Source organism: Giraffa tippelskirchi, chromosome 5 (assembly GCF_054371585.1).
Source record: "Giraffa tippelskirchi isolate mGirTip1 chromosome 5, T2T-mGirTip1v1.2.pri, whole genome shotgun sequence".
In the NCBI taxonomy this organism is placed as follows: domain Eukaryota; kingdom Metazoa; phylum Chordata; class Mammalia; order Artiodactyla; family Giraffidae; genus Giraffa; species Giraffa tippelskirchi.
Window position 1 is genome coordinate 86,853,805 of NC_137279.1, and position 26,130 is coordinate 86,879,934.

General features: G+C 37.9%; 1 protein-coding gene and 1 long non-coding RNA gene across 3 annotated transcripts in view; one reads left to right on the top strand and one right to left on the bottom strand.

Annotated features, from left to right (window-relative positions):
* ATF6 (activating transcription factor 6) overlaps positions 1-26,130 on the bottom strand; it is a 248,846-nt gene that overhangs the window by 170,216 nt on the left and 52,500 nt on the right. The gene's annotated exons all lie outside the window — the stretch shown is intronic.
* On the top strand, positions 3,910-8,359 carry LOC145506603 (uncharacterized). The gene is made up of 2 exons (XR_014054065.1): positions 3,910-6,662; positions 8,247-8,359. It is a non-coding gene; the product is annotated as an uncharacterized LOC145506603 (long non-coding RNA).

The window sequence follows — 26,130 nt, forward strand, 5'->3', positions numbered from 1 at the left end:
TTTTTAATCCTTTCAAAGGTGATGCCAAAAATTTTACTTAGGAAAGTAAGCCTAAACAAAATCAAAGGTAAAAACATCCCCCCAGGACTTCCCTGGTGGCTCAGTGGTAAAGAATCCGCCTGCTACGCAGGAGACACAGGTTCAAGCCCTGATCCTCGAACATCCCACATGCTGCTGAGCAACTAAGCCCAGGAGCCACAAATACTGAGCCCAGGTACTGAAGCCCGGGCACCTGAGAGCCCATGCTCCACAAGAAGACATGCCATCACAATGAGAAGCCTGTGCACCACAACCAGAGAGTAGCCTCCGCTCTCTGCAACTAAAGAAAAGCCCGCCCAGCAACAGAGACCCAGCACAGCCTAAAATAAACAAATAAATAAAATTATTTTTTAAAAAAGAACTTACCCCAGTTTACAGAATTAATTCACCTATCAACCTACCTCTCCATTGCATTTGTGAAATATCCACATAATAATATTCCTGTTTGGTGGAAGTACTCTGTCAATTTTCACCAATGACTAGAAGAAACTCTATCACTGTAACTATTTAAGAATTGCATTTGAAGCCCACTCACATTTTATTTCTATTGGATAGTGTTGAGCTAAAAGCTCCGAGGAAGGAACAGGGTTTGGGAGAGGAGCAAATTCTGGGTGTCCCTCCCTGCAATTCACTTCAGTAGGGTCCTCTTTTTTTAAAAAAAACTAATAATGTTTTAACTAGTACCACTGGTCTTGGTATAAGTTCTGGACTCTGTGGCTATTCAGAACATACCTAATAAACAAGCCTTCTTCCAATACCCAAAGAAACCTAACATCCCTCAGCCCTCACTTCAGGCTTTCTTTCTCATGGCTATAGTTTCTTCCATATGTTCCTCTTTATAGTACAGTCTTAGGTTCCTTCAGCTTATTGGGTCACTCCCCTCTCAATATGCTTCTCAGAGATGATGTCCAGAACTGGCCGCAGCACTTCTCAGGTGGTATGACCATTACAGGATGGAACAGGGTAATTCCTTCCCATGTTCTAAATATTCTTCTTCCACCAATGCAGCCTAACATCACACGGGCTTTTTTGGCAGTTAGTCAGATTCTATATTGAAGTTGGTTTAATTAAAATTCCAACTCTTCTCACAAACTAACTGGACTATTACCCTCCCTTTCCTTCCCTTCTTCTCCCACTTCCAGTTTAGAATTTATATAATTGAGCTTTGTGATCCAGCTGAATAATTTATGTCAATTCTCTTTAAAATAAAATTCAAGAACTTTTCAGATCCTAATTAGCAACAGAAATTCTCCTTCAAAGCAAGGAACAACATGCCATCAACATCCTCAGCTGAGCTGTTGTTAAGATATCAAAAAGAACAGAGAAAAGAAATTGAGCCCTGGAGCACGCTCCTAGGGAGCACCTTCTAAGTTTGTAAAAACATAAGTTAAAACACTTATGGATTAATCATAATATCTCCTAGTCCAAAATCCCTGTCTTGACCATAGGGATATTACAAGACTGTTAAACATCCTCCTAAGATGCAAATGCAGTAGAACAGCAGCTACCATTTTCTGAGCAACTTCTAAGTACTAAGGAATGAAAGTTCAAAGAAAGTTGAGGCTCAAAGAGTTTAAAGTTTGCCGAAGGTCATGCTGTGATATGGTGATTTATAAAAAGAAATATATATTTGATGGCAAAATTTTCCTGGCCCAGAGCTCCTAACATCCTTGCAAATTTCCCAAGTGCTGAGACCCATAAAGGTGCCATTTACTATGTTAAAGAGGTGATGCTGGAAAGCTCTTAGGTTGCCTCAGGATGGGGATTAGTCCCCAGAGGAATCAGTCATAGAATACAGAGTTTGGCCTTTCAGTCCCCTCCAGGAAAGGGAAAGGGACTAGAGATTAGGTTCAATCGCCAATGGCCAAATGACTTAATCAACCATGTCTCTGTCATGAAGCCTCCATAAAAACCCAAAACAAAGGGATTCTTTTTGGGAGCATCCGGGTTGGTGAAGATTCAGAGACAGTGGTGAGCTTGAAGAGGGCATGGAAGCTCCCTGTCCATTCCCTCATACCTTGCCCCATGCAGCTCTTCCACTTGGCTGTTCCTGAGTTATATCTTTTAATGATAAACTGGTATTCTAGTAAGTAAAATGTTTCTGTGACTTCTATGAGCCACACCAGCAAACAAACAGGAACCTGAGGATTGTGGGGTCCTTTGATCTATAGCTGGTTGGCCAGAAGCACAGGTGACAACACGGATTTGCAGTTGATGTCTGAAGGGGGGGAGGGTAACTCCTGTAGGACTGAGCCCTTAACCTGTGGAATCTGACCTTGTCTCCACACTGGCTGCATCAGAATTAAGCTGAATTGTAGGACACCAGCTGGTGTCGGAGAATTGCTTGGTGGTATGGGGAAAACCTCTCCATACACTGGAACTGGATGATCAGAATCCTTAGGAGAACTGTTTGATGGTGTGGAAAAACACACATTGGAATTGGTGTTAGAAATGTACATGCTCTGAGTAATTAATGAAGCCAGGATTTGGGTCCAGGATTAGAACATCATCACTGCCTTATGTTGATGACATTTCCCAGAAAGACTGATTGATTCACTCATTTATTCAACATTCTAGCACCTATTATGTTCCAGGAACCATATTTGATACTAAAGACTCAAAGATAAAACCGAATATAGTGTGTATAAGTGTGTATGTGTGTGTGTTTCTGTTGAAGGGGGGGTATAGATAAAAGATAAAGAGGGATTAGCAGCATAATAGCGGTTAATGCCAAATGTTACAGAAGCATATAGCTAGGGCATTTAATCTTTACCAAGAGGATCATGAAGTTATCTTAAATGACAAGCAGTAAATAAACAGGTGGAAAAGGAGGATGGCAATGAGAAAAGGCATTTCATGCAGACTAATATGAAAAAGGACACAGTCACAGGAGAGTATGATTTGCTTGAGAAATTACAAGTAAAGCAGGAGAGGGTATATGGGTGGACATGTGCATGTATAAGCACAGTGGGAAAGAGACCATCTCAAAGAGGGAAGGGAAAGAAACGAGACTAAGAGTAATGCAAGGCTAGATTATTTATGGGTGGCCTTGCCTACCACGCTATCAATAAGTCCAGCAATTTATTCAATAAAAGAAACAAAACTTGTATGTTTTATTCTTGTTTTAATTTCGGTTCCCAGTTATCATATCCCTTTCTATATCAACATCTTCCATGTGATTAATGTTAAATTTCCCAGTATAATGGGGGAAATCTACCTTCTTTCTTTTCAAAACTGATATTACATTTGTCCCCTACCCATCTAGACTACTTGGTGATTATCACTGCCAGAAAAACAGCAGAACACTAGAAGAGTTCCTCTGCTTTATCTGTTTCCTGGCTAGGGATCTTAAAGCTGTCTGCGAGGCTCTCATAGGTAAGTGCCAAGTTAAAGTGGCTGCTATGGCTTCTAGGAGTAGCTTTTGCATTTTTCCTTCCTTGAATCCTACTGTCAACTAGCAATGAACACAGTTAGTTCTCCTGGATCAGAATGCACCTTCCTCTAGCGCAGTGACTCTCACAAAGTGCAGCACGCAGACCAGCAGCATTAGCGTCACCTGATAACTGGTTAGAAATGCAAACTCTCAGGCCCACTCTAGTCCTATGCACCCAGAAACCCTGGCAGTGGTGCCTAACAATCTATGTTTTAACTAGCTGTCCACATGATACGCGCCAATGTTTGAGAACCACTATTTTAAACTAATCTTATTTCTCATAATATCTTTCCTACCTCAATTCGCCAAAAGTTACATGTGTTTCACAATAAATCCAACAGAAGTGAACAGTGTGGGGAAAATGATGGGGGAGTTAGATGAAATGGCTGTGGAAGGACACAATCAAAAACGATTTATGTGGTTTATGGATGATTAATAGAGTAAGTTGTTTTTTAAAGGTTTATATTTATTTTTATCTATTTTGCTGTGCTGGGTCTTACTTACAGCATGTGGGGTTTTGATACTTGTTGCGGTATGTGGAGTCTTTAGTTGCAGCATGCGGGATCTAGTTTCCCAACCAAGGATCAAACCTGGGCCCCCTGCATTGGGAGCTCGGAATTTGTTACTGGACCACCAGGGAAGTCCCTAAAGTAAATTATTACTAGTTCATAACCATTAGTACTTGGGAGTTTTTAAAGAGTTCTTCTACTGATTATTGTTCTTTAGATGATTTTACTACCACTATGAAAACTGGCATTTCAAGTCACAATTTATAACTGTTACAAGGAAATGCCTTGAGTTTAACTATCAGTTTAGTTTATTCCATCTGTAATTGTACTGTAATCACTTAGCAGTCATAATCACTTAGCAGCTACACTTGCTAGAAATCAGTTTTAATGTTGATTGGTTTGGCACATAAGTGATCACTATTTTTCCCACTGCCCATGTGAGAAAATGATTATCAGAGTGTAATGACAAATATATGTTTAACCATAACCACTTTAATAATTTTACCCTTTTTTAGTCTAAGGGCTCACTCAGATCTCATTCAATGGACTCCACAAAAATGATCTTCACAACACTTTCATTACACAGAGTCAACAAAGCATTTTTAACAAGGAAGTAAGTCAGAGAAGAGGCAAAATATAAACATCTAGGCTAACAAATATATGAAAAGATGCTCAACATCACTCATTATCAGAGAAATTCAAATCAAAACCACAATGAGGTACCATCTCATGCTGGTCAGAAAGGCTACCATCAGAAAGTCTACAAACAATAAATGCTGGAGAGGGTGTGAAGAAAAGGTAGCCCTCTTATACTGTTGGTGGGAATGCAAACTAGTACAGCCACTATGGAGAACAGTGTGAAGATTCCCTCAAAAAATGGAAATATGGCCCAGCAATCCCACTGCTGGGCATACACACCAAGGAAACCAAAATGGAAAGAGACACATGTACCCCAATGTTCACTGCAGCACTGTTTTCAATAGCTAGGACATAGAAGCAACCTAGATGTCCATCGGCAGACAAATGGATAAGGAAGCTATGGTACATATACACAATGCAATATTACTCAGCTATAAAAAAGAACACATTTGAGTCAGTTCCAATGAGGTGGATGAAACTGGAGCCTATTTTACAGAGTGAAGTAAGTCAGAAAGAGAAACACCAATACAGTATATTAACGCATATATATGGAATTTAGAAAGACGGTAACAATGACCCTATATGCAAGACAGCCAAAGACACACAGATGTAAAGAACAGACTTTTGGACTATGTGGGAGAAAGCGAGGGTGGGATGATTTGAGAGAATAGCATTGAAACATGTACATTACCATATGTAAAACAGATGACCAGTGCAAGTTCAATGCATGGAGCAGGGCACTCAAAGCTGGTGCTCCGGGACAACCCAGAGGGATGGGGTAGGGAGGAGGTGGGAGGGGGGTTCAGGATGGGTGGACACATGTTTACACCCGTGGCTGATTCATGTGAATGTATGGCAAAACCACCACAATATTGTAAAGTAATTAGCCTCCAATCAAAATAAATAAATTTTTAAAAAATGACTAGAAGAATAAAAATAAAAAAGCATCCCAACAGTCTATGAGTCCTAATTTTATTATCTATCCTTTTGGCCTGAATGTATTTTGAAGGCAATATAGCAAGAAATTCTGTAAAGAAGCTTTTAAAGTTTTTTCACTTGTTTATTTTTGGTAGTTGTTGTCCTTCAGCCCCAAGCCCTTGTAAATTTTTTTGAAGTCTTAAAATGAAATTTCTCTTAAGCTAAATTACAGAGACACTGACTGTCTAATTCAGCTCAAAACAACTATATATGCTTGAAACTATGAAATTACTTATAGAAACTAACTTTAACCATCTAAATAACTACAAGTTTACATTTCCCTTGTTTTTATTAATATTTGAAATACATGAAGGAGCTTTATTTTACTGGCAGAATTCAAGACTGTCTTCGTACAACTTTGACAACACAAATATGAAGGAAGGAATTTGACCGTCATAATAGCCAAATGTACAAAAGAGTATGAGAAAATTATTGTTGATATGAACTTTCAGATTCTTGGCATGAGTGATTTTGCATCATTCAGTGTCTCTTTTTGTTAATTTCGGGAAAAAATTTCCCAAAACACAAGGAGATGACTCAGTCACAATAAGAGTTAGTATAATGATTAACTGTTTATAGCTCATGATATAAATAAGGCAATCTAATCACTCTTTTCATAATTAGCTTAAATCAAATTCTATTCAGTATTTTCAAATAAACTAATAAATATTTTAAAAAATAGAAGTCTCTATGTCTCCGTGACCAGAAACAAGCTACCCTGCAAGAGTTACAAGTTTTAAGTCTCAGAATAACCATTACACCAACAAATGCTGCTCCTGCTGTGGGTCAATGGGCCTGAAAAGCACAGATTAATAAAACATAAATAACTTCAATTTCCCCAAAAGTCTGGAAAAAATATTATAAGAATTGATACTTTATTTTTTCATTTATGAAATTCTAAAAGCTAACAACTGTTTCATTTATGAAGCCAACTTAATTATTAAGATATGATTTCAGATACCCAATTTTCATACCAAGTAGCTGAACAAAAAATGGCACATCTCCAAATCTATTCTACCCTTCACAAACCTGTTTCCTTATGGTACCAGTTGGTCAATTTTAAAGTCAAGCCATCCAAGAATATACAATGGAGAAAAGACAATCTCTTTAACAAGTGGTGCTGGGAAAACTGGTCAACCACTTGTAAAAGAATGAAACTAGAACACTTCCTAACACCGTACACAAAAATAAACTCAAAATGGATTAAAGATCTAAACGTAAGACCAGAAACTATAAAACTCCTAGAGGAAAACATAGGCAAAACACTCTCCGACATAAATCACAGCAGGATCCTCCATGACCCACCTCCCAGAATATTGGAAATAAAAGCAAAAATAAACAAATGGGACCTAATTAAAATTAAAAGCTTTTGCACAACAAAGGAAACTATAAGCAAGGTGAAAAGACAGCCTTCAGAATGGGAGAAAATAATAGCAAATGAAGCAACAGACAAACAATTAATCTCAAAAATATACAAGCAACTTCTGCAGCTCAATTCCAGAAAAATAAACAACCCAATCAAAAAATAGGCCAAAGAACTAAACAGACATTTCTCCAAAGAAGACATACAGATGGCTAACAAACACATGAAAAGATGCTCAACATCACTCATTATTAGAGAAATGCAAATCAAAACCTCAATGAGGTATCATTTCACACCAGTCAGAATGGCTGCTATCCAAAAGTCTACAAGCAATAAATGCTGGAGAGGGTGTGGAGAAAAGGGAACCCTCTTACACTGTTGGTGGGAATGCAAACTAGTACAGCCACTATGGAGAACAGTGTGGAGATTCCTTAAAAAACTGGGAATAGAACTGCCATATGACCCAGCAATCCCACTGCTGGGCATATACACCGAGGAAACCAGAATTGAAAGAGACACGTGTACCCCAGTGTTCATCGCAGCACTGTTTACAATAGCCAGGACATGGAAGCAACCTAGATGTCCATCAGCAGACGAATGGATAAGGAAGCTGTGGTACATATACACAATGGAATATTACTCAGCCATTAAAAAAAATACATTTGAATCGGTTCTACTGAGATGGATGAAACTGGAGCCCATTATACAGAGTGAAGTAAGCCAGAAAGAAAAACAACAATACAGTATACTAATGCATATATATGGAATTTGAAAGATGGTAACGATAACCCTATATGCGAGTCAGAATAAGAGACACAGATGCATGGAACAATTTTATGGACTCTGAGGGAGAAGGGGAGGGTGGGACGTTCTGGGAGAATAGCATTGAAACATGTATATTATCGTATGTGAAACAGAACACCATTCCATGTTCGATGCATGAGACAAGAGCTCAGGGCCGGGGCAATGGGATGACCCAGAGGGATGGGATGGGGAGGGAGGTGGGTGGGGGGTCCAGGAAGGGGAACAAATGTAAACCCATGGCTGATTCATGTCAATGTATGGCAAAAACTATTACAATATTGTAAAGTAATTAGCCCCCAACTAAAATAAATACATTTATTAAAAAAAAAAAAAGACTATTCTAGAAGGAAATGCAATACAATATTAATATTTTTATATCTGAGCCACCTGTATTTGGATTTTTTTCCCTTATTCTGTTCTGATTTTTTTTTAAATATTGACAATAAAATATTTTAATACTACAAAAAAAAAAAAAATAAAGTCAAGCCATCTCAGCAGGTAAGAATCTTACTGGTTCCCATCCCCAAAAGAAACCCATGTGCTGCTATTGCTCTCCCTGAACACTGCACATGCAAAACTGAAATCACTTTAGGCTGGAAAGAGCATGAAGATCCTTAGGTTTTAATGTGGAATAGTGGAAAGAACACAAAATTTGGAATCCAGAGATGCGGATTCAACGTGTGGCTCTGAGACTCCCCAAGTCATTCTGGGAAAGTTGGTTAACTTCTCTGAGCTTCCAGTTCCTCTCAAGAAAAATAAATCTTTCACAGGGGTGTTCAAAGATTCAAATGAGATGATGGATGAGAACATGCTTTATAAATCAGTAAGTGCTTTGTGTCCCAAAGATGACACAGCAGTTAGTGGCACAGCTTGTCTTCCTGCCTGCCAAGGTTCAGGCTATTCTCAACACAGCAACTGGAGTGATTGTTTAGGTCAGATTACTACGTCACTCCGCTGCTCAAAACCTTCAGATGGCTCTCCATTTGTATCATGGTAAAAGCCCAAATCTTTAAAATGACCAAGGCCTCACTAAGTTTATTCCCTCCCCGTACCTTAGCTCTCTGGCACCATCTCCGACTACCCTCCCTCCTTGTTCACTTTAGTCCAACTACACCGACCCCCTTGCTTTTCCTTGAACATGCAAGGCACACTTCCACCCTAACACCTTTGTTCCCTCTGCCTGGAATGGTCTTCCCCCAAACATCCATATGGATAATTATCACTTTTAAGCCTTGGTTCAAATGTCTACTTTACAATGACGACTATTTTAAACTACAATTCCAATAACCACCCTCACATTTGTAAAACTGTTTACCCTACTATATTTTATCCCTTTTTTCTATCATTTTACTTATTATGTTTACTGTCTGTATGTCCCTGTATGTATATTTTGTTCTAAGACAATGCCTAACCCACAGGAGGCATTTTTTTTTTCTTAAGTAACAAATGTATTTTATGTAATATTCTGCCTCTTGCCAGGAGAAAAAATCCAGATCTTTATTTTAGAGACACTAATGCACAACTCAAGAATAGCAGGTGGTGAACTCATTATTATACCATCTCCAAATGCAGGAACAGGAAATTATGTTAATTTTCATTGAAACTGAGGCTAAAGACAGGGAATTCTCAAGGGAGTTCTCCAAATCTTAAAAAAGCTATTTTTCTCTGTTTATTGAATGGTTCACAGATGATTTTTGCAGACTTGTAGTAACTGGGGGCAATTTACTAGAAACAGAAATTTGAAGCAATAGATCAATAGTCAAGATTAGAAAAAAAAAAAAATCCTCTAAATAGTAGTTCTCAGAACCACAGATTACCAGACCTTAAGAAGAAACACATACTTTACAGTGGCAGTTTGCCAAGCGAGCCAGCAAGAGCAACAAAACAACCTGAGATTCTTTCACCAATTCAATGAACAATTATAAAGCAAGCACTCTTCTAACAGGCAATGTTCATTCCTGGAATCTAGTCACTAGACTCGGAGATAGGCCAAGCAGCTTGCGGAGTGGTCCAACTAAAGAAAAGAGACCCCTAGCCAACAGCCCTGGCTCAGTCCCAGTTGAGGCCAGCACCAACCTGCTGGTCATGATGAGTGAGCCATCTCAAAGCAGGTCCTCCGCCCCGAGTCAACCCCGCTGACACTCCAGGGAGCAAACAACTGCTGTCTCTAGTGAGCCCTTCCCAAACTGCTGGTGTTTCAGCAAAGTAAATGACTGTTGTTTTAAGCTCTTAAGTTTTGGGGTGGTTTGCTACACAGCAATTGATAACTAATACACTCTAGTTATTAAATTTCTGAAGTCAATGAATCAATATTTAATACAATAAGTCTGTGTGCAAACAACTCTTTGGAATCCTCTCACTTGAAAAAGGCATGCTCTAATAATTCTTAAATGCCTATAAATTTCAGTGCAATCTCTTCTGTTATATTCCCATCAATCCCATCAACCCATAAAATAAATATTTTCTCCTTTCACATCCAATCTTAAGCTTTAGGGAAATGGGTAGCATAATTGGATCTTTTTCTCTGCATAAATAGCTGTTGTTCTATTAATGATTAACACAAGGGCTCCAAATACAAACTGAATTCTAGCTTTGCCGAATGTTAGCTATGACTTCAGTTTCCTCATCTGTAAAATGGAAAAAATAATACTTACCTTACAGTTCAATATATAAAGTGCTTAGATTAGTACTTGCTGCACAGCAAATGTTTGATAAATAAAAGCTCAACAGCAAAACACATAAAAAACTGCTACCTTTACCAACCAAGCACAGGTGATATCAACAAACAGGCAGATTATTCTGAAACTGTCTTCACTTTTGTATTCATCTTTTTTCCCAACTATCTTATTTCCATTTATCTCTCATTTTCAAATTCACATTATACAAAAAAAGGGGGGAAGGAAAATTAAAGTAAGTAATGCTGCTTTATTGAGAATTCCAATAAAAGGGTTGAGTTGCTGTTGTTTAGTCACTAAGTTGTGTCTGACTCTTTTATGACCCTATGAACTGTAGCCTGCCAGGCTCCTTCTGTCCATGGGATTTCTCAGGCAAGAATACTGGAATGGGTTGTCATTTCCTTCTCCAGGGGATCTTCCCAACCTAGGGATAAAACTCACGTCTCCTGTATTGGCAGGGGGATTCTTTACCACTGAGCCAACAGGGAAGCCCAAAAGGGTTCAGACAGAAAGCCACATAAAGCATACAGAGTATCTGTGATTCCCCAATATTAGCTTCTCAGAGCTCATGGATTGTGATAAATTGACTGGTTACATAAGATATCAATGCCAGATTATGTTCACAACACACAGACACCATGAAGTCTAGATGCACAGCACACACTCACACTTCATGCTACACTAGCTATAGCTCAGTTAAAAACCATCCGTGAAGTGAAAGTGAAGTTGCTCAGTCGTGTCTGACTCTTTATGACCGCATGGACTATAGCCTACCACACTCCTCTGTCCATGGGATTTTCCAGGCAAGAGTACTGGAGTGGGTTGCCATTTCCTTCTCCAGAGGATCTTCCCAACCCAGGGATCGAACTTGGGTCTCCTGCATTGTAGGCAGAAGCTTTACCATCTGAGCCAAAAGCCATCTGTAGAATATATCTTAAAATATAAGTTTCAAATGTTTACTGAAATGACAGAACAGGTCAAATCTGGAGAAAATAAGACCTTAAAGGCAAACTGCCTAGAAGCAACATATAATAATTACATATACATTTTGCAAAATCAAAAGTTTCAAAGTTATTTTATACTACCTTAATATTAGGCCAGACCCTCACTTATTGCAAAATAAAGCTAAGTATCTCTCTATTATTTATGTTTTGCATAGCTCAGTACTGAAAATGGTGTTTGAAAAAGCTATTTTAAACAAACCAGCCACTGGTCCTTGTTTCACATTAAACTAAGATTTATAGTCTAAAGAAAATATCAAAGTAACCAACTTAAACTCTGACAGTTTTCTCATCTGCCCAATTTCTCACTGATGCCCTCTCACAAGACAGAAGCAGCAGAAGTTACCACATCATCTACTTTTATCTTTGAAAGTGACATAGTGACTGACTTACTCAAGGTAGAAAAGGAAGTTAGCAAAGGATGTACCTTTCTGATTTCAACTGCTTTCCCTTCACTATAACAAGTCAGGTCTGAGGGGAAAGGTAGCCAAGTGATACATTATAAAGCCATTGCAATACTCCTTTTACGCCTCCCTATATGTAACTCACAAGAAAGCCAAAACTAAAGAAAATCATCAATAGAATTTTCCATGCCCTCAAAACTCTGCCCTATTGATAGACTCTATGTCATTTTTTTAAACAAAGGGTGAAACCCTACAGGGACTAGAAGAAAAGAGAACCAATTACTTTGTACAGGTTCTTTTTTGAAGAACATGAATAAATTAGACATTTGGGAAAAGAACTCCTGGCTGGCTGGCTAAGCCACTTCAGTCATATCTAACTTTTTGCGACCGCACGGACTGTAGCCCACTAGGCTCCTCTGTCCATGGGATTCTCCAGGCAAGAATACTGGAGTGGGTTGCCATTTCCTTCTCCAGTTAGGTCTGCTACCTCTCTGCAATCCCAGATTCAATAACACCTAGTATTTAGATGTATAGTATTTCTTCAGTTTATGTGTCACTCTGATAAATGTGGAAAGTACTTTTAGCCAAAAACTTGAATTAGATTTCATTTTAAAGTCTTGCTGAACAAAACCATGTATACTTGGTGGTTTGAAGTCTGACATATAAGTTATAGAGCAACTTTTAACCTACAGCCAATAGTGATATCATACAGCAAAGTGTGCTCAGCAAATGAATAAGGGGAAAAATTGAAGCCAGATTTGGAGACAGGCTCATCTCAGGATAAAAAGTTAGAACTCTCCCTATAAAAATAATGAAAAGCTGACAAACTTAGAGAATACTGGAATTAGAGACATTTTATTTCTAACCAGTTCCAGGCAACTCAAATTCAATACCATATTCTCTGTGGCGATCTTTTCCCTAATAACATAGTGTCCTAAGAAAACCAGAGTAGCTGGCCCCTAAGGAGTGTGATTTGCCTTCCTCACCCAAGTGTGATGTCTTAAACTGTAAAGATTATGGTTCGTGTGAGAAGGCAGCACCTAACTCTGAACAAACAAAGGAAAAGTATTATCAGTTTCAAACACTTGCTAATTTTGTTGTTGTTCAATAGCTAAGTCATGTCCAACTCTTTGCAACCCCATGGACCACAGCATGCCAGGCTTCACCATCCTGTCCTTCACCATCTTCCAGAGTTTGCTCAAACTCAAGTCCATTGAGTCAGTGATGCCATCCAACCATCACACCCTCTGTCACCCCCTTCTCCTCTTGTCTTCAATTTTTCCCAGCATCAGGGTTAAGACTTAGTATATTTAAAACCTCCTAAGGATGTTGCTTTATTATTTGCAGAAGAGGAGAATGGTTAAAGTGACTTTTTAAATATGTAGAAAGGAGAAGAAGTAACAAAGGAATCTATATACTGCAGTCCTATGTGCCAGGAAGAGGTTCCTCTTACAGGATTCTGTCATGGCTCTTATTCTCTCCAAAACACAAGTCCATAAATTTCCGCAATTACATAAAACAAACCTCAGAATATACAAGTGCCTATCTAGAGAGTTTTAAAAATTTCTTTGATATTTATTATCTTCTAATTTAATGGGTAAGTGTGTTTACAATTACCACAGGGGTCAATGTATAGAAAGGAAGAAATACAAAATTATACACAGTAGTTTTCAAGCCTGGACATACCTCAGGATTATCTAAAGAAAAATGCTTTATTTAAAAAGAAATGATTTAGACCCATCTTATTAGATTTCATACGTTTTGGGTAGGGCTCAATTAGCTGTCTTTTTAAGATTTTCATAGTGATTATGTACAGGCAAGGTTGAAAACCACTATAAAGAGAATTTAACAAAAAGTCATCCAAACTATTAAGGAGAAAAGGAAAATTAGCAAAACATCAGACAAACATCTATGCTAAAAGCTGTTGCCCTACCATTATTCAAGAGTCAATAAAACTCAGAATATAATAAAGGTAATAATAAACAACAAATTGCAAGTAGCATTCAGACTGATGTTTTTCCAACTAGCTCTTAATCATCTTGTTTTACAAAGAAGGATGTATTTTTAGCACAATTTGTTGCTGGTTAAACTTTATGTTGGTAACAGAACCGTCTAGAAATTCTTTTCTATCAAAATTTATCTATTTTCCTTTCCTCTTTCCTTATTTCCCCCTCATTTCTTAAATTAATTCAACTTCCCTCCATGAAGAAATATTTTTACAAGTGTCTAAAATGAACACTGCCCATTTTCCCCACCTCACTATATTCCCTGAATATTTGTGTAACTCTGAGATTTACACCAATCCTTGGGGTGATGAGCAAGTTAAATTTACCTAATGTCAAAACTGTCATGAAGTTCAAACTTAAAACAATAAAATTTACAAGTCAAATAGAAACACAGCATAGAGAAGCAATGAAAAACTATGTCTTTAGTATGAACAACATCAGGTATGATCTTTGACTACTCTTTGGAAGTAGGAACCCAATAGAAGGAAACTCTAAAGATAAGTCCTCTCCCTAACAAAAAAAAAATACTAATATCTCTTCCTCAACCTCATAACATTTAAAACATAATAACCATTTGTACCGTACCCTATCCATGCAGCGTGGCTGAAAGGAGTCAAGGAGTCAGTAACAGTGACGACAGACAGACCAACAAATAATCAGTAAACTGTGATACATTCTATTATATATATTCAGGATAATAGGGGAACACTAAAAAGAAATACTAAGCCCAACCCAATCAAAAAATAGGCAGAAGACCTAAACAAACATTTCCTCAAAGAAGATATACAGATAGCCAATAAACACATGAAAAGCTGCTTAACATCATTCATTATTAAAGAAATGCAAATCAAAACTAAAATGAGGTATCACCTCACACAGGTCAGAATGGCCATTATCAAAAACCTACAAACAATAAATGCTGGAGAGGATGTGCAGAAAAAGGAACCCTCTTGCAGTGTTGGTGGGAATGTAAACTGACACAGCCACTATGGAGAACGGTATGGAGATTCCTTAACAAACTAGAAATAAAACCACCATATGACCCAGCAATTCCACTACTGGGCACATACCCTGAGAAAACCATAATTCAAAAAGACACACGTACCTCCAGTGTTCATTGCAGCACTACTGACAATAGCTAGGACCTGGAAGAAACCTAGATATCCACTGACAGATGACTAGATAAAGCAGCTGTGGTACATATATACAATAGGATATTGCTCAGTCATAAAAAAGAATGAATTTGTGTCAGCTGAACCTAGGTGGATGAACTGAGAGCCTGTTATACATAGTGAAGTAAGTCAGAAAGAGCAAAACAAATATCATATATTAACACACATATATATATATATGAAATCTAGAAAAATGGTACCGATGAACTTATTTTCAGGGCAGGAAGAGAGACACAGTCAAAGAGAACAGACTCGTGGACACAACAGAGGAAGGAGAGGGTAGGACCAATTGAAAGAGTAGCACTGAAACATATATATTACCATATATAAAAGGGAAAGCCAGTGAGAATTTGCTGTATGATGCAGGGAGCTCAACCTGGTGCTCTGTGACAACCCAGAGGGGTGGGATGGGTGGGGGAAGGGATGTTCAAGAGGGAGGGGAAATATGTATACTTATGGCTGATTCAGGTTCTTGTACAGCAGAAAGCAACACAACACTGTAAAGCAGTTATCCTTCAATTAAAAAAAAATACTTAGCCTGGCCTAGGGGTGAGTTCAATTTGCTCAATGCCAATTCTTAAATCTAAAATAACAACTCCCTTGCTTCTCTTTATAGCTATACCATATATGCACATGCATTCATAAAGTATAGTTTTCCTGATCTGAACTTGATAAATCATATTGTAAATATTTTTCTGCAATTTGTTTTTCCCACACAGCATGGTACTTCCTACAAAGTCTGATAAACAGCATTTTAATACCCAATTTAATACCAAATTTTATTATGACTTCTTCTTTGATCTATGGGTTATTTATAACTGTGCCTTTTAATTTGTAGTGGTTTAGAAGTTCTTAGTTTCATCTTTTTTGTTATTGATTTCCAGCTTAATTGCACTGACTGAATATATTCCATATGTTAATTTTTGAAATTTGTTTATATTTCCCTTGTGGCCTAGTACAGATTAATTTTTTACACTTTCACATAAGGTTGGAAAACTGTATTGACAGATGCAGTGTATATACATACGGCCACCAGATCAAATTTATAATGACAATAATCAAATCTTCTATATTTTTGCAGATTTTCTTGTCTATGTGGTCGATCAATTATTGAGAGAGGTAGGCTAAAATTTCCCACTATGGCAGCAGAAGGTCAATTTCTCCTGTAGTCTATCAGTAATTGTTTACAAGGTATATTACTGGGAACATACTAATTTAGAATTATAATATCTTCCTGGTAAACTAAACCTTTAAATCAACATGTAGTGACTATGTCTAACACTGCTTTTCTCCTTAAAGTATATGTGTCTGATACTAAGCTTTCTTTTGACTACTATTTGTGTTTTCCATCCTCTGACCTTCTACTTTTCTGCAGCTTTATGTTTTTAGGTGTTTCTCTTATAAATAGCATAAAGCCGAATTATGCTTTTCTCCCCTATCCAGTCTGACAATCTTTGCCTTCTAAATGCAGAGTTCAGTACATTTCCACTCACTGTGATTACAGATAATATTCTAGATTCATTTTTACTACAGTATTTTGTGCTTTCATAATTGAGCTGTTTATTTCTCTCTTAATGGCATCTTTTGGAATGAATCTGTCCACCTCATTCCACTATACACTAGACTTAGCAATGATATATTCTAATTATATTTTGCTAGATGTTACCCTTCAAAACTTTAAAATATCAACTTAACATTCTAAAGAGTTATTATCTTTACCTACTTCTCAAACAATACAAACTTTGAGTACGTTAAGTTCAGTTACACCCCTCACAATTTATCAGTTATTATTATCCAGAAATTACAGTAGTCCCCCTTTATCTGTGGTATTGCTTTCTGCAGTTTCAATTACCTGTGGTTAACCACAGTCTAAAAATATTAAATGACAGACTTCCCTGATGGTACAGTGGATAAGCCAATGCAGGGGACATAGGTTTGATCCCTAGTCCAGGAAGACTCAACTACTGAAGCCTGCTCCCTGTAGGGCCTGCGAGCCACAACTACTGAGCTCCCGGCTGCAACTACTGAAGCCTGCATGCCCAAGAGCCTACGTTCTACAACAAGAGAAGCCACCGCAATAAGAAGCCAGCACACTGCAACTAGAGAGTAGCCCTTGCTTTTTGCAACTAGAGAAAATCTGAGCCCAGCAACAAAGACTCAGAGCAGCCTAAAACAATAAAAATATTGTATGAAACACACCAGAAATAAACAATTATTGTTTTAAATTGTGCATTGAGCAGCATGATGAAATCTTGAACTGTCCTGAACAGTCCTGTGTTTCAAGACTTCAATTATCCCTTTGCTCAGTATATCCCACTGGTAAGTTACTTTGCAGACATCTCAGTTACCAGGTCAACTGTCACAGTATCGATACTGCAGTGCTTATGTTCAAGTAACCTTCATTTTACTTAATAATGGCACCAAAGTGCAGGAACAGTGATGCTGGCAATCTGTATATGCCAAAGAGAAGTCATAAAGTGCTTCCTTTATTTGAAAAGGTAAGGTTCTCTACTTAGTAAGAAAAGGATAAAAACTGTATGCTGAGGTTACTAAGACCTATGTAAGAACAAATCTTCTATCCATGAAACTGCGAAGAAGGGAAAAGAAATCCCTACTAGTTTCATCATCACATCTCAAGCTGCAGAAGTTATGGCCACAGTGTATAAATGCTTAGTTAAAATGGAAAAGGTACTAATTTGTACCATAAGCTATTATGAGAGAGAAACAGGTCACATTCACATAACTTTTCTTACACTATATTGTTATAACTGTTCTATTTTATTACCAGTTACTGCTGTTATTCTTACTGTGCCCAGAAATTAAACTTTACCATGGGAATGTACATATGAAAACAACATAGTATATATATATATATATGTTAATGGTATTTCATATTATCCATGGTTTTAACCATCCATGAGGGGTCTTAGAACATACCCTCCAAGGATAAGGGGGGGCGGCTAATACTAAACTTCTGTCTTGATTTGTTTTAACCTTACAAACTAGACACTTTAAATGTTTTAAACCATCAATTTGTTTTAATTTCATCCATAAAGGATTTGAACGCTTTCAGTAAATATTTTGGAACTAAAACGTTTCGTTCACATTTATTATTTTTGTTGTTGTTGCTGGCTACTCATTTCTATGTCTCAAAATCTTTTGAGTCCACTTTCCTTCTTCCTTAATATCCTGACACTTCTGAAGACTACAAAAGATTTTGGATGTCCCTCAAATCTGGCCTTATCTAATGTTTCTTCATGATACAATCCAGGTTATGGATTTTTGGCAAGATTATCCCAAAAGTGATATTGTGCCCTTTCAGTGCATCACATCAGGATGTACAAGATGTCAGTATGTCTCATGACTGATTATTCATTATTGGTTACTTTGATTACTTAGTTATGGTAGTATAACCCCATGCCTCTTAATAGCTCTCATGTTTTCCATCTCTATGTTTCTATGTTACAGTCTGCATAATTTCTTCAGATCCATCTTCCCATTTACTATTTCTTTCTCCAAATGTGTCTAATTTTTTGTTTTAACATGTGCATTGTTTTTCTAATTTCAACCTTTTATTTATTTATTTTTTTTATAAATTTATTTATTTTAGTTGGGGGCTAATTACTTTACAATATTGTAATAGTTTTTGCCATACATTGACATGAATCAGCCATGGGTTTACATGTGTTCCCCTTCCTGGACCCCCCACCCACCTCCCTCCCCATCCCATCCCTCTGGGTCATCCCATTGCCCCGGCCCTGAGCCCTTGTCTCATGCATCGAACAAGGAATGGTGTTCTGTTTCACATATGATAATATACATGTTTCAATGCTATTCTCCCAGAACGTCCCACCCTCCCCTTCTCCCTCAGAGTCCATAAAATTGTTCTATGCATCTGTGTCTCTTATTCTGTCTTGCATATAGGGTTATCATTTTAATTTCAACCTTTTAATTTTATTTATTAAATAAATTATTTTATTTATTTATTAAATAATTATTATTTAATAAATTATTTTATTTATTTATTAAAATAAATTATTTTAATTTAATTTCAACCTTTTAATTATCACATTTCCAGATTTTTTTCAAAATGTCCTGATCAATTCTGATAGTCTTTTGTTCTTTCATCTTACTTTAATTCCCTCTTTTAACATACTTATTTTATATTTCGTATCTGTTAATTCAAATATCTGTAGTCTTTCAGAGTTTCACTCTGTAGTTTATTTCCTCTAACTCTTGCTCACAGTAGCCTGTTTGCTGTTGTGTTTCATAATTTGGAGGAGGTGAGGGGATGTGAAATCCTACCTTTGGCAATTTTTTTAGATGTCTATTTAAAGTGCCTTTCTTTGAGAAGGACTGGCATTTGCTTTGGCCAGGAGACGAGTAGTAGCACCACCAGAGGATCTCTTAAACTAGATTTCTGTCTTGGTTTTTTGGAGGCCACACAAGTAGTATAAACTCAGGCTCAAACACACATGAGTTAGGGTTTGTGGTAAAGGGAAAATTTTTTTTAATTCTACTCAAAGTCAAGGTACTTTGCAACACTCCCCCTATGTGGTATGGTAATCTACTTTTTTTTCTTTTAGCAACCAAGAATGTTACTCTTTGGAAGTTGTGACTTTATTTGGGTGGGGGTACGAGGGCTTATTTGGATGGCTGTCTGAGGAGGCCTTACAAATAGCTGGCAAAAGAGATGCGAAAAGCAAAGGAGAAAAGGAAAGATATTCCCATCTGAATGCAGAGTTCCAAAGAATAGCAAGGAGAGATAAGAAAGCCTTCCTCAGCGATCAATGCAAAGAAACAGAGGAAAACAACAGAATGGGAAAGACTAGAGATCTCTTCAAGAAAATTAGAGATACCAAGGGAACATTTCACGCAAAGATGGGCTCGATAAAGGACAGAAATGGTATGGACCTAACAGAAGCAGAAGATATTAAGAAGAGGTGGCAAGAATACACAGAAGAACTGTACAAAAAAGATCTTCATGACCCAGATAATCACAATGGTGTGATCACTCACCTTGAGCCAGACATCCTGGAATGTGAAGTCAAGTGGGCCTTAGAAAGCATCACTATGAACAAAGCTAGTGGAGGTGATGGAATTCCAGTTGAGCTATTTCAAATCCTCAAAGATGATGCTGTGAAAGTGCTGCACTCGATATGCCAGCAAATTTGGAAAACTCAGCAGTGGTCATAGGACTGGAAAAGGTCAGTTTTCATTCCAATCCCAAAGAAAGGCAATGCCGAAGAATGCTCAAACTACCGCACAACTGCACTCATCTCACACGCTAGTAAAGTAATGCTCAAAATTCTCCAAGCCAGGCTTCAGCAATACATGAACCGTGAACTTCCAGATGTTCAAGCTGGATTTAGAAAAGGCAGAGGAACCAGAGATCAAATTGCCAACATCCGCTGGATCATCGAAAAAGCAAGAGAGTTTCAGAAAAACATCTATTTCTCCTTTACTGACTATGCTAAAGCCTTTGACTGTGTGGATCACAATAAACTGTGGAAAATTCTTAAAGAGATGGGAATACCAGACCACCTGACCTGTCTCTTGAGAAACCTGTATGCAGATCAGGAAGCAACAGTTAGAACTGGACATGGAACAACAGACTGGTTCCAAATAGGAAAAGGAGTACGTCAAGGCTGTACATTGTCACCCGGCTTATTTAACTTATATGCAGAGTACATCATGAAAAACGCTGGGCTGGAAGAAACAATAGCTGGAATCAAGATTGCCGAGAGAAATATCAATAACCTCAGATATGCAGATGACACCACCCTTATGGCAGAAAGTGAAGAAGAACTAAAGAGCCTCTTGATGAAAGTCAAAGAGGAGAGTGAAAAAGTTGGCTTAAAGCTCAACGTTCAGAAAACTAAGATCATGGCATCTGGTCCCATCACTTCATGGGAAACAGATGGGGAAACAGTGTCAGACTTTATTTTTTTGGGCTCCAAAATCACTGCTGATGGTGATTGCAGTCATGAAATTAAAAGACGCTTACTCCTTGGAAGGAAGGTTATAACCAACCTAGATAGTATATTTAAAAGCAGAGACATTACTTTTCCAACAAAGGTCCGTCTAGTCAAGGCTATGGTTTTTCCAGTGGTCATGTATGGATGTGAGAGTTGGACAATGAAGAAAGCTGAGCACTGAAGAATTGATGCTTTTGAACTGTGGTGTTGGAGAAGACTCTTGAGAGTCCCTTGGACTGCAAGGAGATCCAATCAGTCTATCCTAAAGGAGATCAGTCCCGGGTGTTCATTGGAAGGACTGATGTTGAAGCTAAAATTCCAATACTTTGGCCACCTCATGCAAAGAGTTGACTCATTGGAAAAGACCCTAATCCTGGGAAGGATTGGGGGCGGGAGGAGAAGGGGACGACAGAGGATGAGATGGTTGGATGGCATCACTGACTCGATGGACATGGGTTTGGGTAAACTCCGGGAGTTGGTGATGGACAGGGAGGCCTGGCGTGCTGCGATTCATGGGGTCACAAAGATTCGGCCACAACTAAGCGACTGAACTGACTGACAAGGGCTTCAGTTGTGACTTTTCACTTTGCTTGGGTCCAGAGCTCTCTTTCCTGTTCCCAGATGCTAAGCCAAAAGGATAAGGAAATAACTCCAGGACAAACACTACTTCCAATGATAGCTTACCAGCATGGATTCATGTTAGCTCAGTATTTCTAGCTTCCAAGAAATCCTTCCTTTTTCCTCAGTTCAGCCATGAAATAAGAGTCTTGATTTGTTTTTTAATCTAGCATTTTCTTGTATACTAAAATGCAAAGTTTCTCTGTACCTCTAGCCCGCCATATTGCCAAAAACAGAAGTCCTTAAGGTTTTCTTGAATAATGATAGGGAAGAAAAATGCTTCAAGGTTTAGTAAAAAACGCAGAGTTCTTAATGATAATTTTTAAAAAGAGATCTGGATTAAATTTCAGGTTCTTTATAAAATATGACTAATAATCATAGAGTCAACCTCGATGAGTATTAAGTGAGAAGAGAGTTTCCTACCAATTCACATTTGTTCGGTTTGGCTACTCCCTGCTGCCTAGAGTTACTGTTTTTATAGACCACCCAGAATAGGCCAGTTCCTTGAATCCTGTGCCAAAAATCACTAGATGCCTTCTTTACCATCTACACAATATCAGTAAGGTCAGAAAAATTAACCCTTTTAATTCTATTTAGTTTATTTTCTTTTTCGGTGTAGTAACTATTCAGGTACCCAAAACTCTTCAAACTAGTCAGTTTTGCTACACATTACTTTGACAAAACTTTCTTACTTTAGACGTAAGATGTATTTACATTTCATCACCAAGTGCCTTCAGGAAATGTTTCTTAAGGCATACCTATATTTGGCAAATGTGTGTTATATATTTTCTCACTTGGACCCATACCAGTAAGGCACAAAAGTTCGATTCTACATTGAACATCTGAAACAACATTAACAACACTATTATGGTAATGTGATCTCTTCTGAAAGAGTTCAGGTTCCTAAATCTAAAATGTTTTTGAAATCTCTGATTAAAATGTCTATTCATCTGGCCAAACTTAGTTTTGTGGTACCTGAGAAAAGTTGAGTTAGAACTCACGGTCTATTATTTAAAAGCCTATGCAGTTTCTATACCAATTAAAACAGAATAATGCTTGCTTTATATATATACACACACACACACAAGGCCACGGATGTGGAAATTGTTCAATAAATATCTTCCAGGTGGTACTAATAAGGTCCAACTAGGGAGTTCCTGTTCCTCTGGCAGACTCCCAGGCCTGAGAAGATCTTCTGTCTTGCAGTGAAAAAGACTGCAAATGGTGAGGTCAATTAAGAAATACTTCTGAATAATATACATTATGGAACATCTTCATACCCAATATTTGTTTCAGGGGTAGATTTCAGTCTTTCAAGTCATTGTTGCTCTCTAGCTTTGATATTTCACTGTTTGTGCCAAATTTTCTCCAGAGGAAATAATTCCTGCTTTGTATGAGTTTTGTAGCCAGTTTCTTTCCTATTTCCTTCTTGGTGTCTGGAGATATTCCAACTTGTTAAGACATTTTGATATTTCTTCATTCCTTCTAGCTCTTCTCTGTTTTTTTATCTTCAATCTAAGCCTTTTAAACATGTTTTTAAAATCTGAACAGTTCCTAATATTCCCACTACTTCTTGGCTTTCTGTTCCTAAAGCCTTCACATAAAGATAGGCATAGATTTCCTTGCGTTGCTCCTCAGGATTTTCAAGTATTTCAACTTTCTCCCATTCTTAATTACTCTTTTTGTACTATCCATCTAATTTTTTAAATACAAACCTTTATTGATAAATTGAGACCACTATCCCCTCCATCCATAATGGGTCAATCTACTTGCTCATGGAAATAAGACCCATCCTCTGATACACTCATGATCTCAGCATCTATGAAGATCAGTAATTCTTTAAAAAATTTTTGTTCCTGTCTTATCTTTCAAATCTCTGTTGACTTATACAGGCTTTCACAACAGGACATAGCCAACACCATTCTCACTTCCTACAGCAAAATTCCACTGTCTTTATTTGTTCATCAAATGCTACTACAAAAAGTCTCTGTGACTACCATTATCAGAGTTACTGCTGTTCCTTCAAGAATATGCTCCTATCTTTACACAATATCTACACAATGTTTTTTCATATTACAATTGTTTACATATGCGCTTCTCTTACTAGACATGCTTTTATTCATGTTTACATTCCTGGTTCCTTGCTCAGCACCTGGCAAACATATAAAAAAATATGCTGTATGTCTGACTGAAAAAATGAGAACCTCACCTCATAGAGCCTAGATAACAAATGAGGAACTAAAAGCACACAGCTTTTAAGAAATCATGCATAAGTGTGTATCTCTGGGATTCCGCAGTAGTACAGTGGATAGGAATCCGCCTGCAAACGGACAGGACATGAGTTCGATCCCTAGTCCGGGAAGATTCTACATGCCGTGGACCAACTAAAGCCTGTGTGCCACAATGACTGAGACTGCGGGCTGCAACTACTGAAGCCCATGAACCTAGAGCCTGTGCAATGCAACAAATAAAGCCACAGAAGTAAGAAGCCCGTGCACCACAACAAAGAGTAGCCCCTGTTCACCACAACCTACACTCATGGAGCTCCATCTGGTACTGAGAGTCCCAAGATAAAATGCTTCATTTTGAGAGCTGTTGATGACTCTGTTGATGCTGTTGATGAGTGTAGAAGAATTGATGCTTTTGAACTGTGGTGTTGGAGAAGACTCTTGAGAGTCCATTGGATTGCAAGGAGGTCCAACCAGTCCATCCTAAAGGAAATCAGTCTTCAATATTCATTGGAAGGACTGATGCTGAAGCTGAAACTCCAATCCTCTGGCCACCTGATGCGAAGAACTGACTCACTGGAAAAGACCCTGATGCTGGGAAAGATTGAAGGCGGGAGGAGAAGGGGACGACAGAGGATGAGATGGTTGGATGGCATCACCGACTCGATGGACATGAGTTTGAGCAAGCTCCAGGAGTTGGTGATAGACAGGGAAGCCTGGAGTGCTGCAGTCCATGGGGTCACAAAGAGCTGGACACGACTGAGCGACCGAACTAACTGACGACTTTATATTGACTCTGCAGTAATCTAATTCACTTTATTCAAGGAATTTAATTACATTCAAGTTCCTAAATCAGGATGACAAAGTTTTGATTAGCACATCTCTTATCTCGTATATTAATCAAGAGATAGATCTTCTTGAATAAAGAAGTCATACTCCTTGGGACTTTCCTGATGCTTCAGTGGTTAAGAATCTGCCTTGCAATGCAAGGGACAGGGGTTTGATCCCTGGGTGGGGAGCTAAGATCCCACATGCTATGGGATAACTAAGCCCACACACAACAACTACTGAGCCCACACGTGCACACTGGAACCCTTGTGACACAACTTAGGGGGCCCACATGCCACAACTAGAAAGTCCGTGCACCACAATGAAAGATCCTGCATGCCGCAACTAAGACCTGATGCAGTGAAATAAATAAATATTTTTTTAAAAAGAAAAAGGAGTCCAGTTTTCAAACACAAAAACAAAATAATTTTAATATAAAAAATACGGGTAAAATGTCAAAAATAAATAATGAAAAAAGTAGTAAAAAATTTTTTTTAATAATTCAAATGCTTACTTCAGATATCTCTTCAGCATATTTTATGTAATTTGTCTAGTGTAGTGTCAACTTTCAAAAATAAGTCAACTTGGAATTATGAGTTTTCGCTGAGTTGTCTTAGTGAACTAATTAAAAAGCTAGGTCTCTGGGACTCCATGAAGAGATTGCAAATGCTCTGGGGAATTGTGCTAACATCAAACAACAACAAAAGTCCAATATGAGATCTAGACTTTATTTTTAGAAAACAACTACACAGAAATAAAATGGGAATGACCTGGTTTGGCCATCAAACATGTGAAAAGGGGGTTAATTATACTATTATACTATTTTCTCTATGTTTAAAATCTTCATAAATAAAAAAGAGATTATTATTATTCAACTTATAATTCCTTTCAGTTCTCAACTAATTTTAATACAAATTTTACTCCTATCCCTAATAAATCTGCTTTCCAAGATTACCACTGACTTGCTAATCACCAAATTCAGTTTTCTCATCTCAGTTTTCTGCCTCTCCCAAGCCCTCAACATGTGATACCACTGCTCAAGCCCCTCCTGAAACTCTTTTCATCCTTGGCTTCAGAAAATCATTTTCTTCTCATTTTGTCCCCAACCCTATTCACTTTGAGTGTCTTTCCCTGGGTCTATCTATTGTTCATGCTGAGTCCCTCAGATTCTTCTTCTTCTTCCTCTATTTTTCTCACATCTCTGTCTATCTATCAGATAATTGGTAATTCCCAATATCTACTCACTATCTCAAATTTATACTAACAATGCTGCTGCTGCTGCTGCTGCTAAGTCGCTTCAGTTGTGTCCGCTCTGTGCGACCCCATAGATGGCAGCCCACCAGGCTCCTCTGTCCCTGGGATTCTCCAGGCAAGAACACAGGAGTGGGTTGCCATTTCCTTCTCCAATGCCTGAAAGTGAAAAGTGAAAGCGAAGTCGCTCAGTCGTGTCCGACT